Source organism: Bubalus kerabau, chromosome 4 (assembly GCF_029407905.1).
Source record: "Bubalus kerabau isolate K-KA32 ecotype Philippines breed swamp buffalo chromosome 4, PCC_UOA_SB_1v2, whole genome shotgun sequence".
Lineage (NCBI taxonomy): Eukaryota > Metazoa > Chordata > Mammalia > Artiodactyla > Bovidae > Bubalus > Bubalus kerabau.
In genome coordinates this window covers 157,249,366-157,261,800 of record NC_073627.1, presented here as the reverse complement: position 1 = coordinate 157,261,800, position 12,435 = coordinate 157,249,366, and the positions used below count along the sequence as shown (strand labels likewise).

General features: G+C 40.1%; 1 pseudogene; it reads right to left on the bottom strand.

Annotated features, from left to right (window-relative positions):
* Nucleotides 1-444: 444 nt before the first annotated feature.
* LOC129651012 (microtubule-associated proteins 1A/1B light chain 3B-like) overlaps nucleotides 445-12,435 on the bottom strand; it is a 103,210-nt pseudogene continuing 91,219 nt past the window's right edge.

Genomic DNA, 12,435 nt, shown 5'->3' with positions numbered 1-12,435 from the left:
AGGCTCCTCCATCCCTAGGATTCTCCAGAATATCTCTATGGATGCTTAAATTACAAGTTCTTTTGGGGGAAAAGACATTAAAATAACTTGAAGGTCTATTTCATTGGCAACTTAGAATAAAAAATATTAAAATAACTTGAAAGTCTATTTCATTGGCAACTTAGAATTTTATTTTTAAACTTTGAAATTTGAAAACAAGACAGCCTAGCTTGAATAATAAAGTTTCCCAATGCTAAATGTGTCCATCTGGAGCTAGTTTTTTTGCCTGAAGTACAAAAGCCAACTTTCTAAAGCTCCTAGGTAAGGACAGTACTGTTCTGATGATCTGTGATTAGATGAACTGATCAATCTCAGTCAGTAACACCCCTTTTTTATTCCTTGATAAGGGTTTAAAATATTCTAGAAAAGACTCATTTTTCTAGTCTTACATAGACAATTTCATTCTCAAGTTTCCTGAGAGGCATATGCCATATACAAGAATCCATATTTATCCTTCTCACTTACATACACTTCACAAATTGGATGGACACACTCATTATATTTATTCACTATCAGGAAGGAGATGATTAGCATTGAGCTGTAAGTACATTCTAATTATCTTGAAGAGCTCACTCATGTTGACATGATCAGGCACTAGGAATTTTATTTTATCCAGGACCAGAAGCTGTTTCTCAGCTTTGTATTTTTCTATTATTACCAAGATTTTGGTAGGATGCTGCTCTGGGATAAGTTGGACATCTTCTACTCTTTGTTTGAAGGTTCTGAGCTGTTAGAAGGTTTTCTCCTGCAATAGCAACTTCTCTTTTGTCTCCTCAGCCCGCAGTCATCCCACTGTACTTTATTTGTACCTTTTTAAATCTTGTTTTAGAGTCTTTATTTGTATTTTGTTTGTTTGTTTTTGCTGTTTTGCATCTGGAGCAGCAATTCTCAAACGTTATGTGCATCAAAATCACCCCCAAAACTTGTTAGAACAGAGCGCCTGACCTCACGCCCAGAATGTCTAGGGTCCAAGAACTTTGATCATGCTCTCAACTGATGATGCATGGTACAAGGAAACACTTTGAGCACCAGAAGCTTTGACTAGACCCACAGTCTAGGTCCTTTGAAGGCAGGGTCCATGTCCCTGCATGGACCTTTCATTCATCTTTCATTCCACACAGTATCCAACACAGTAACTTGTAAATAGCTGTTCGGTAGGATGGCTTCATTAGTATTGAATTTCTAGACTTCAAAGGTGTGTCATAGAAATTTCATTCACATTAATATTCTAAGGAAGAATCAGAGTTACAGTGAAGAACCCACAAAGAGTGAAGGAGAGCTCATGATCCATTCCTAAGTCAGCCTGCATCATCAGTGAATAAAGCAAAAGGGGAAAGTGTAAAGCTGGGTAATTTTCAATGTCAAACAGGCAGCAAGTGTTAGATTAATTATTTTAGCTATTATGCAAAAAAGTTTTTTTTAAGCTATAGCCTATTTCCAAGTGATTAATAAATTCAGCAAGAGTGTTTTATTAATTACTACTAGGAAAGCCAATACAATTTATATACATTCAAAAATTGTCAGACATGGAAGTTAAAAAAACAGAGACCACCATGAGATGTGCTGTGGATGCCTGGCTTTGAGGCCCAGCTGGGCCCTTGATGCCGTGTGCATTCAGGTACTCAGTTTCTTCTTATGTAGAATGGGTAGCAAAACGATCATGTCTGCTTTTGAGAGATAAGTCCTCAAAACAGTACCCGGCACACAGTAAGTGTTTGCTAAACAAAACAAAACACTAGTAGAGAAATGTAAAGTGGTGCAGCTGCTATGAAAAAGAGTACAGAGATTCTTCAAAGAATTAAAAGTAGAACTGCCATATGATCCATCAATCCCACTTCTGGGTACTTATTCAATAAAAATGAAAACAGGATCTCAAAGAGATATTTTACCCCCCTGTTCATTGCAGTATTATTCATATTAGCCAAGGTATGGGAACAACCTAAGTAATCCCAATGGGTAAATGAATAAACATTGTGTGGTCACCATATACAATATAGTATTATTCAGCCATAAAAAGCAAGGAAATCCTGCCATTTACAACAACATGGATTGACCTTGATGGTGTAATGCTAAGTGAAATAAATCAGACAGAGAAAGTCAAACACTGTAAGACCTCACCTACATATGGGATCTAAAACAACAACAGCAAGTCAAAACAAAAACCAAATCCATAGAAACAGAGAAATGGTGGTGGGCGAGGGACTCAAAAGGTTCAAACTTTCAGTGTTAAATAAATCCTGGGGCCATGTATATATAGCACAGTGACCATAGCTAATAATAACACTGTATATTGGAAAGTTGCTACGAGAGTAGATCTTCAAACCTCTCATTAAAAAACAACAGTAAAAAACTAAACTAATATGGAATCTTCTCAGGTTAGTCTATGCCTTTGGTGATCACATTTTGTGCACCTGAAATTTAGAACAAGGATGAAGGATACTCAGGCCACTCCTGGGAATAAAAGGCTTTCCAAAAATTCTGTGATTCTCCAAACAGGGGTTACAGAAGCCACCGACAGTGTTTTGTGTACAGAGAATGTTCTGGACACCCCAGGTTGTCTGGTGTTCATATCTGTGTATTCCCAGCTCCTCTTTTTCATTTCCCCCCAAATATCCTGCCACCTCAAGAATGGAGAGAGAATGAGAACAGGAAAGGTAAAACTCGTGTCTTCATCAGCTTTTTCAGTCATGATGTGAGTGGATTTTTGTGGAATGGGAGTAATTTCATGGTAATGATCCCCACTGGAGCCCAAGACAGTCTACATCTTGGACCTGAAGTTGCAGGGTGTTGGTTAGTGTGTATAAACAGAATAACCAACGGAAACCCAACCAACACACAGGCAATCTCTCAGCAATGTTCTTCCTTTTAAAACACGTTAATGTTTCCACTGAGAGCCCTGGAATTCACTGTACATTTTTGCTTTTGCTTCTTATGGCAGCAAAGGGAGGCACTTACAAGTAAGAGACTCATAAAGTGCAAAAATCACTCAGAGATGATGTTTATCCAGCTGGACATCTGCAGTGAGAAACACAATTCAAGAATACAACTGAAGGCAAGGAGCCAGTCCCAAATTATGGATGCAAAGATTGGACAAAGGCAGCAGAAAGGGAAAAGATCATGTGTCAGACTGCTAGTCTTCCTGCTACTTCTCATCTGGCAGTGTTGATCCCACTCATGGAGAAGGCAGCCAGCCCCCACAAGAAGCTCCAGAAACTGCCTACACCATCCTTTCTTCATGCTCAGACACAAGCTCTGTCCTTCCTTCCTTCCTCCTTCTTTCCTCCTTTCTTTCTTTCATTCCTTCCTTCATTCCCTTCTTTCTTCCATCCTTTCTTCCCTGCCTTCCGCTCTCCCCTTTCTTTCTTTCTGGATTTCTTTCTCTCTCGTGTACCCTTCTTCCTTTGACTGAGCTATCTCTCTTGTTATAGAGATTCCCAAACATACACAAAAGTAATGAGAAACACATAACAACCCCCCAGCTATCTATCACCTGCCTCAGGTATATCAACTCTGTGCCAGCCTCGATCTTCTAGCTCTCTACCCCAACTCTCCCTGCAGCCCAATGTTTTCCTGAAGCATTTAAAAATAAACCCCCAAATGTTACTCTTACATGTGTCATTATGTGTCTCTAAGAGAAATTTACTTTTTAAAAACCTAACCAGGCTTCCCTGGTGGCTCAGTGGTGAAGAATCTGCTTGCCAATGCAGGAGACATGGATTCGATCCCTGATCCAGGAAGATCCCACATGCCGTGGAATCCTGATCCAGGAAGAACCCACATGCCATTGAGCAACTAAGCCTGTGCACCACAACTATTGAGCCTGTGCTGGACAGCCTGGGAGCCATAAATACTGAAGCCCAAGTGCCTAGAGTCCACGCTCCGCAACAAGAGGAGTCACTGCACATAACAACTAAAGAAAAGCCTGCACAGCAATGAAGACTTAGCACAGTCAAAAATAAATAAATGAAGTTTATTAAAAAAAATAAACAAACTGAAATGTATTAGCATATTTTTCAAAATTTGCTATATTTCCTTGAGATCAGTGTATTTAAAAATTCCTCAAAAAATATTTTTATAGTTATTTTGTTCAAACAAACTCCAATCAACCTCTACATGGTCAATTTAGTTGAGAAGTTTCTCAGGCTTTTTCATCGTGTAATACTTCCCTTCTTCCTGTTTTCACGCCTCATGTCTGACCTGCCCAATTTCCCAGTCTAGGTTTCACTAAATTGTATCCTCACGGTTGTCAAAAGTTCAGGAAAAAACAACAACAACAACAGAAGTAAAGCCAGTGAATCACTGAAGTAGTAATTAGTAAAAGGTACAGGGAATTCTGCTCAATGTTACGTGGCAGCCTGGATGGGAGGGGAATTTGAGGGGGCTATGGGTACATGTTGGAGAAGGCAATGGCACCCCACTCCAGTACTCTTGCCTGGAAAATCCCATGGACGGAGGAGCCTGGTAGGCTGCAGTCCATGGGGTCGCTAAGACTCGGACATGACTGAGCGACTTCATTTTGACTTTTCACTTTCATGCATTGAAGGAGGAAATGGCAACCCACTCCACTGTTCTTGCCTGGAGAATCCCATGGACAGAGGAGCCTGGTGGGCTGCAGTCCATGGGGTCGCACAGAGTCGGACACGACTGGAGCGACTTAGCAGCAGCAGCAGCAGCATGGGTACATGTATATGTACAACTGAGTCGCTCTGCTGTCCACCTGAAACTATCACAGCATTGTTAGTTGGTTATGCTCTAATATAAAGTAAAAGGTAAAAAAAAAAAAAAGTTTATTGTGCACAGACCAAAAAGACAGACTACAAACGGGGAGCACTCAAACCCAAACATGGTATATTGTTGTAAAGCAGTGTGAAGTCAGTGACTGTTTATTTTTCAGAGTAATCGATTAAAACATTAGACTTTTCTTGAATGAAAGGGAATTGGTTAGTGGTTACCTCATATCAACTGGGAGGAACAGTTCATATTTTTTGCTTATGATTTTCAGAGGCATAAGCAACAAGTGACCCAGGTCAAGTTACCCTCACTTGTCCTACAAAATCAGCTAAATAAAGCTTTGTTTGTATGACTAAACTGGTTTTGTCTGCTCAGGGAATTTTCAAGTCTGGTCTCTGTTTGAGTTTGATTTGAGCATGATTTAACTAACACATTCCTTTGCTCCCATAGTTTGGAGGTTTGTTTAGACTGGGTTATGAACTTTTCAGTGTGAGTTGTCCATAGGTGGTGGTGGTGGTTCCTTTTGCACCCCTAATGTTTTGTTACCCAGGTTTAGTGGATTTGAAATTAATCAGTAGTAAGCTGAGGTATTGTCATCCTGATCCACTCATCAAATGTTTCCCATCAGCCTCATGTTAATTACATTCATTTATTGCCCAGATCTGTTTTTCATTCAGTCAGTTCAGTTCAGTCACTCAGTCGTGTCCGACTCTTTGCGACCCCATGCACTAAAGCACGCCAAGGCTCCCTGTCCATCACCAACTCCCGGAGTTTACTCAAACTCATGCCCATTGAGTTGGTGATGCCATCCAACCATCTCATCCTCTGTCGTCCCCTTCTCCTCCTGCCTTCAATCTTTCCCAGCATCAGGGTCTTTTCAAATGAGTCAGTTCTTTGCAACAGGTGGCCAAAGTATTGGAGTTTCAGCTTCAGTATTAATCCTTCCAATGAATATTCAGGACTGATCTCCGTTAGGATGGATTGGTTGGATCTCCTTGCAGTCCAAGGGGACTCTCAAGAGTCTTCTCCAACACCACAGTTCAAAAGCATCAATTCTTCGGCACTCAGCTTTCTTCACAGTCCAACTCTCACATCCATACATGACTACTGGAAAAACCAAAGCCTTGACTAGATGGACCTTTGTTGGCAAAGTAATGTCTTTGCTTTTGAATATGCTGTCTAGGTTGGTCACAACTTTTCTTCCAAGGAGCATCTTTAAATTTCATGGCTGCAATCACCATCTGCAGTGATTTTGGAGCCCAAAAAAATAAAGTCTGTCAATGTTTTCCCATCTATTTGCCATGAAGTGATGGGACCAGATGCCATGATCTTCGTTTTCTGAATGGTGAGCTTTAAGCCAACTTTTCCTTTTCTCCTTTCACTTTCATCAAGAGGCTTTTTAGTTCTTCTTTGCTTTCTGGCATAAGGGTGGTGTTATCTGCATATCTGAGGTTATTGATATTTCTCCTGGTAATCTTGATTCCAGCTCGTGCTTCCTCCAGCCCAGCATTTTGCATGAGGTACTCTGTATGCAAGTTAAATAAGCAGAGTGACAATATACAGCCTTGACGTACTCCTTTCCCGATTTGGAACCAGTCTGTTGTTCCATGTCTGGTTCTGTTGCTTCTTGATCTGCATACAGATTTCTCAGGAGGCAGGTCAGGTGGTCTGGTCTGGTTTTTTCATTAGTGGTTGCAAAATGGTGATTTGTTGTTGTTCTGAATTTATTACAATATCGCTTCTGTTTTTTAGTTTTTTGGCTACAAGGCATGTGGAATCTTAGCTCCCCTACCAGGACTGAACTCGCACCCCTTGCACTGGAAGGTGAAATCTCCACCACCAGACCACCAGGGAAGTCCCTGTTCTGCATTTATTAGCATAAATTCTATAACTATTTGGTTAACCTGAAACAGAATTTGTATAAGAAAGGCAGAATCAATACATAATGCTTTCTCTTACTGAATTTTCAGAATAATTGTGAACCTATAATGAAGACTACTTCCTTTTTTTTTTTTTGTCATTATAAACATGTAGAACATGTGTCTGCTTTATTTCAATACATTCAGTCACTTATTTGACTGTGTGGATCATGATAGACTGTGGAAAATTCTGAAAGACATGGGAATACCAGACCACCTGACCTGCCTCTTGAGAAACCTGTATGCAGGTCAGGAAGCAACAGTTAGAACTGGACATGGAACAACAGACTGGTTCCAAACAGGAAAAGGAGTATGTCAAGGCTGTACATTGTCACCCTGATTATTTAACTTTTATGCAGAGTACATCATGAGAAACGCTGGACTGGAAGAAACACAAGCTGGAATCAAAATTGCCGGGAGAAATATCAATAACCTCAGATATGCAGATGACACCACCCTTATGGCAGAAAGTGAAGAGGAACTCAAAAGCCTCTTGATGAAAGTGAAAGTGGAGAGTGAAAAAGTTGGCTTCAAGCTCAACATTCAGAAAACGAAGATCATGGCATCCGGTCCCACCACTTCATGGGAAATAGATGGGGAAACAGTGGAAACAGTGTCAGACTTTATTTTTTGGGGCTCCAAAATCACTACAGATGGTGACTGCAGCCATGAAATTAAAAGATGCTTACTCCTTGGAAGGAAAGTTATGAGCAACCTAGATAGCATATTCAAAAGCAGAGACATTACTTTGCCAACAAAGTTTCATCTAGTCAAGGCTATGGTTTTTCCTGTGGTCATGTATGGATGTGAGAGTTGGACTGTGAAGAAGGCTGAGCACCTTTTGAACTGCTTTTGAACTGTGGTGTTGGAGAAAACTCTTGAGAGTCCCTTGGACTGCAAGGAGATCCAACCAGTCCATTCTGAAGGAGATCATCCCTGAGTGTTCTTTGGAAGGAATGATGCTGAAGCTGAAACTCCAGTACTTTGGCCGCCTCATTCGAAGAGTTGACTCATTGGAAAAGACTCTGATGCTGGGAGGGATTGGGGGCAGGAGGAGAAGGGGACAACAGAGGATGAGATGGCTGGATGGCATCACTGACTCAATGGGCGTGAGTCTGAGTGAACTCCGGGAGTTGGTGATGGACAGGGAGGCCTGGTGTGCTGCGATTCATGGGCTCACAAAGAGTCAGACACGACTGAGCGACTGAGCTGAACTGAACTGAACGGAGTCACTTATTGTTTGTGGCCCATCAGTTGTTCCATCTTTCGCCTGTAGGGGCTCCTCCAGTTTGGTTCTTGGACATAGTTCCTTAGTTTCTGGCAACAGCCCTATTTTGGGCCACAGTACGTCTCAGGATCATTTTGGACTGTACCTGCCCCAGAACAGCCATTTCTCTAGGAACTCTGGTTCCTGTTAGTGAAAAATAGCATTTGGAGACCACAGTCTGGGAACTGGGAGAGGAAAGTGTGTGTGTGTGCCCACTGAGACTGTCTAGTCCTTGAATCTAGGCTTCTTCTTTTCTGTTGTTTTTAACAGCACATTATATAAGCTCACATTATAAGCTAATACTCACCTTTCCAGAGCAAATGTAGGATGTAAGTTTGTAGGGTTTTAAGTGTGATGATAAGAATGTATTCCTTTTCTTACATTGAAATTTTTAGTTTCTAAGGATTCCTACATAATTATGTATTTGATCTCTTTGGTCTTTCTGTATCTCTGTGTATATGTGCGTGCGTGTGTGTGTATATGTGTGTGTACACATGTACATATATATGTTTTTCTATATATGTCTATGTGGATAGTTCAAATAGCAATGTCAGTTTTACTATTAAATGTAAGAATCTAAAATGAAAGAAAAGTTTGTGAACTGAATGGCAAGAAGCCATAGTGATAACAGTGTACTTGAAGTGCATGAAGAGTTTCTGCACTCAATGAAAATGCCAAAATCAAGAGGAATTAAAGAGGATTTCAGTGTATGTACTTACCTGACTGTGAGATTGCTCTGAAACTAAATCTCTGAAACCATGTTCTTAGAGGAGTCTTGCCACTAAGAATATTTAACAATAGACAGTTATTGGTGTCCAGGGTCTTAGGTAAGAAGAGACAGAAAGATCTTTTCATCTGCTTCTAGGAAGATTTACAGAGAATATGTTGACTGTCTTGATTTTAACTGTTTCTTGTAGGTCTGTAACTCCTTCCTTTTAACTTGGACCTAGGGGTGGCGTCAAAGAAGTGAAAGTGAAAAGATGATTGTAACTTTTCCAATTTCATCACTTTTCTCTAAGCTTCCTCACTTCTCTCAAACTCACCGTGGGTTGTTTTTAGAGAGTATCAGACTAATAAGCATGATAAAAAGTCAAGCCAATTTATACTCTTGCATTTGCATCTTAAAACCTTCTCTGATTTTATTAAAGAGGCATGTTAAAACCTTCCTCTGTTTACTTCCTTTCCTTTCAGCCGTGTTTCATCTTTTCCTGCTGTTGTTCACAACATGCCCCAGGTTTCATGTCCAGGAAAAGGACCGCATGCTGACATACACAGTTATATTTAAAGTGAATAGCCCTTGATTTGTTTAGTAATTAAGTTAATAATCATATATTTTACTAAGTTTGTTACTTAATAAATAGGATGATTGGCACTTTATTATAAGCATTGCCAACTATTCTTAGAAAATATTAACTCATTATTTTAAAAAGCTGTTTTGGAGTATTGACTATGGGATTAATCCTGAGTTTTCCTGAGGATGGTGATGCGGGTACCTGTTTGCAGCTCACTTGAAGTGGCCCCAGTTGTCAGTTTGGAAAACATGGAGAAAACCAGACAGGATAAGCTCATTTTTGAGACTGACTTGTATGCCTGCCTGCACTCTTCTTTCATTTAATTTCCCAGAGCACCATGGTCCAAGGGGTAAACTCTACCCTAAAGTAGGGATTGAAAACCATGAAAGGATTTGCTCACAGTCACAGCTAATAGGTGACAAGAGAGTTTTAATCCTGTCTTCATCTTGCATATACATATCCCTGCACCCCTGCACCCACTCGCCTTTCCCTGAACCTGGCCGGAGAAACCCATCTGAGTTGAACCTTAAAGTGAAAGAATCCAGTTAAAGAGTGAGTGCGTGGGGTCAGGGGGTGTCCTATCTCCTGCTGACAACACAGCATCTTACTCAGAGTCAGGTTCAAAACTGTGCTTATTGAATGGAAGAAGTTGATGAAAGCCAGATTCTCAGGACTTCAGATAAAAATCTGTTATTCTCAACTGAGAGGTCCTAGAGTTTATTAATACAATCTATATGTTGTAAAAGTTTTATCTTATGGCCTTTGTAATTTTGATCTGCTCACTGTAGCTCTAGTCTTTTCTGTTTCACCTTTTCTCATAAACAGAAATTAAAGTAAGAACATTTAAAAAGATATTTTAACATTTCTTAAGTTGTGAGAATCTTAAACTAAATATATGAAGAAGTTAGCAGTTTACTCAAACAACTTAGACACTTGTTTGGAAACTGATATTGTCAGTGTCTGTGCTTGTCATCTTCTCTGATGAACGCTCTTTGTTCACTTTCAAAACTTGCCAATCTGCCAAATATTTATTTGCTGGGAAGTTAGCATGTCTGGGAAGTAGCACATTCTTTTTGATTTAGGTATAGATAAATATTTTTTTAAGTCAGATATATATTTTTAAGAAGATATCTTAGTAAACCTGAGATTGAAATCTATGTATTCATTTCTCCCTTTATTTTTCCTATACCTTTAAAAGATTCCCCTTGGGCACTTGAAGCAGGGGAGGTAGGGTCCAATGCCCAAAGGAACAGCAGTTGAGACAAGACTTATGTATTCAGGGCCCCAAACAGACTCATGGCTGCCTGTAAGAAGGAGCTGAATCCCTCTGCATCAGAGGCCTGGATGGAAATCATCAGCATGCATGTGAGCTTCACCAGTGGGTGAAGAGCCAGGTCATTACCCCATGGTCTGATTGGGTTAATGTGCGTGTGTGCGTGCGAAGTTGCTTCAGTTGTGTCTGATGCTTCTCCACCCTAGCCTGCCAGGTTCCTCTGTCCACAGGATTCTCCAGGCAAGAATACTGGAGTGGGTTGCAATGCCTTCCTCCAGGGGATCTTCCAGATCCAGAGAGCAAACCCGAGTCTCTTACATCTCCTGCATTGGCAGGCAGGTTCTTTACCACTAGTGCCACCTGGGAAGCCCTGGGAGCCATGTGCCTGTGGGTTAACGCGAAAGTGCTTCACAGGAAGACAAGAATGCCTTGGGACACCCAGGAAGTTAAATTCCCACAGAAGATAAGCTCACACACAAGAATTACAAAACATATGAGAAAGTCCAGTGTTATGAAAAATAGCCAAAAGACCCAGGTCCACTGCATATAGCTTACATAATTATAAATTGTGCATCAAACAATTATAGGTATGTCATTCAGATTGACCATAATCACATTTATACTCACACATGCACACACACACACAATGCAAAACTTGAGAATAAGAATTTTAGGGCAATCTAAAAAAGATGTTATATTCTCAGGCTGATAAAAAGAGGGGATTACATTCATGGAATAAGAATATTCAAAATAAAAACATACCATTATGGCAAAAGAACAGGTGATTGTGAGAAAAAACAAAATCAGATATCTTGATAATTAAGTCTTAGAGTATGTATTTAATAGAGGACATATGTATTTAATAGAGGACAGCAAGCAAGAGATTTAATAAATTAAAAAGGAAAACTAATTTAGAGGGAATATGACCCTGCCAACACCTTGATTTTGATCTAGTGAAACTGATTTTGGGCTTCTGGCCTCCAGGACTGTGAAATAATAAATTTCAATTGTTTAACTCACCAAGTTTGTGATAATTTGATACAGCAACCATAGGAAAATAAAAAACTAGGCAAAGATGGAGCATTTTGAGCATCATCAAATTAATAGTTGTAGTGAATCACAGCATATAAATTGGTTTTAAATAATTTCACGAGTTCAAAATGATACTAACACTGTCCTATACACTCATCTCACATGCCAGTAAAGTAATGCTCAAAATTCTCCAAGCCAGGCTTCAGCAGTATGTGAACCATGAACTTCCTGATGTTCAAGCTGGTTTTAGAAAAGGCAGAGGAAGCGGAGATCAAATTGCCAATATCCGCTGGATCATGGAAAAAGCAAGAGAGTTCCAGAAAAACATCTATTTCTCCTTTATTGACTATGCCAAAGCCTTTGACTGTGTGGATCACAATAAACTGTGGAAAATTCTGAAAGAGATGGGAATACCAGACCACCTGACCTGCCTCTTGAGAAATCTGTATGCAGGTCAGGAAGCAACGGTTAGAACTGGACATGGAACAACAGACTGGTTCCAAATAGGAAAAGGAGTATGTCAAGGCTGTATATTGTCACCCTGCTTATTTAACTTATATGCAGAGTACATCATGAGAAACGCTGGACTAGAAGAAACACAAGCTGGAATCAAGATTGCTGGGAGAAATATCAGTAACCTCAGATATGCAGATGACACCACCCTTATGGCAGAAAGTGAAGAGGAACTCAAAAGCCTCTTGATGAAAGTGAAAGTGGAGAGTGAAAAAGTTGGCTTCAAGCTCAACATTCAGAAAACGAAGATCATGGCATCCGGTCCCATCACTTCATGGGAAATAGATGGGGAAACAGTGGAAACAGTGTCAGACTTTATTTTTTGGGCTCCAAAATCACTGCAGATGGTGACTATAGCCATGAAATTAA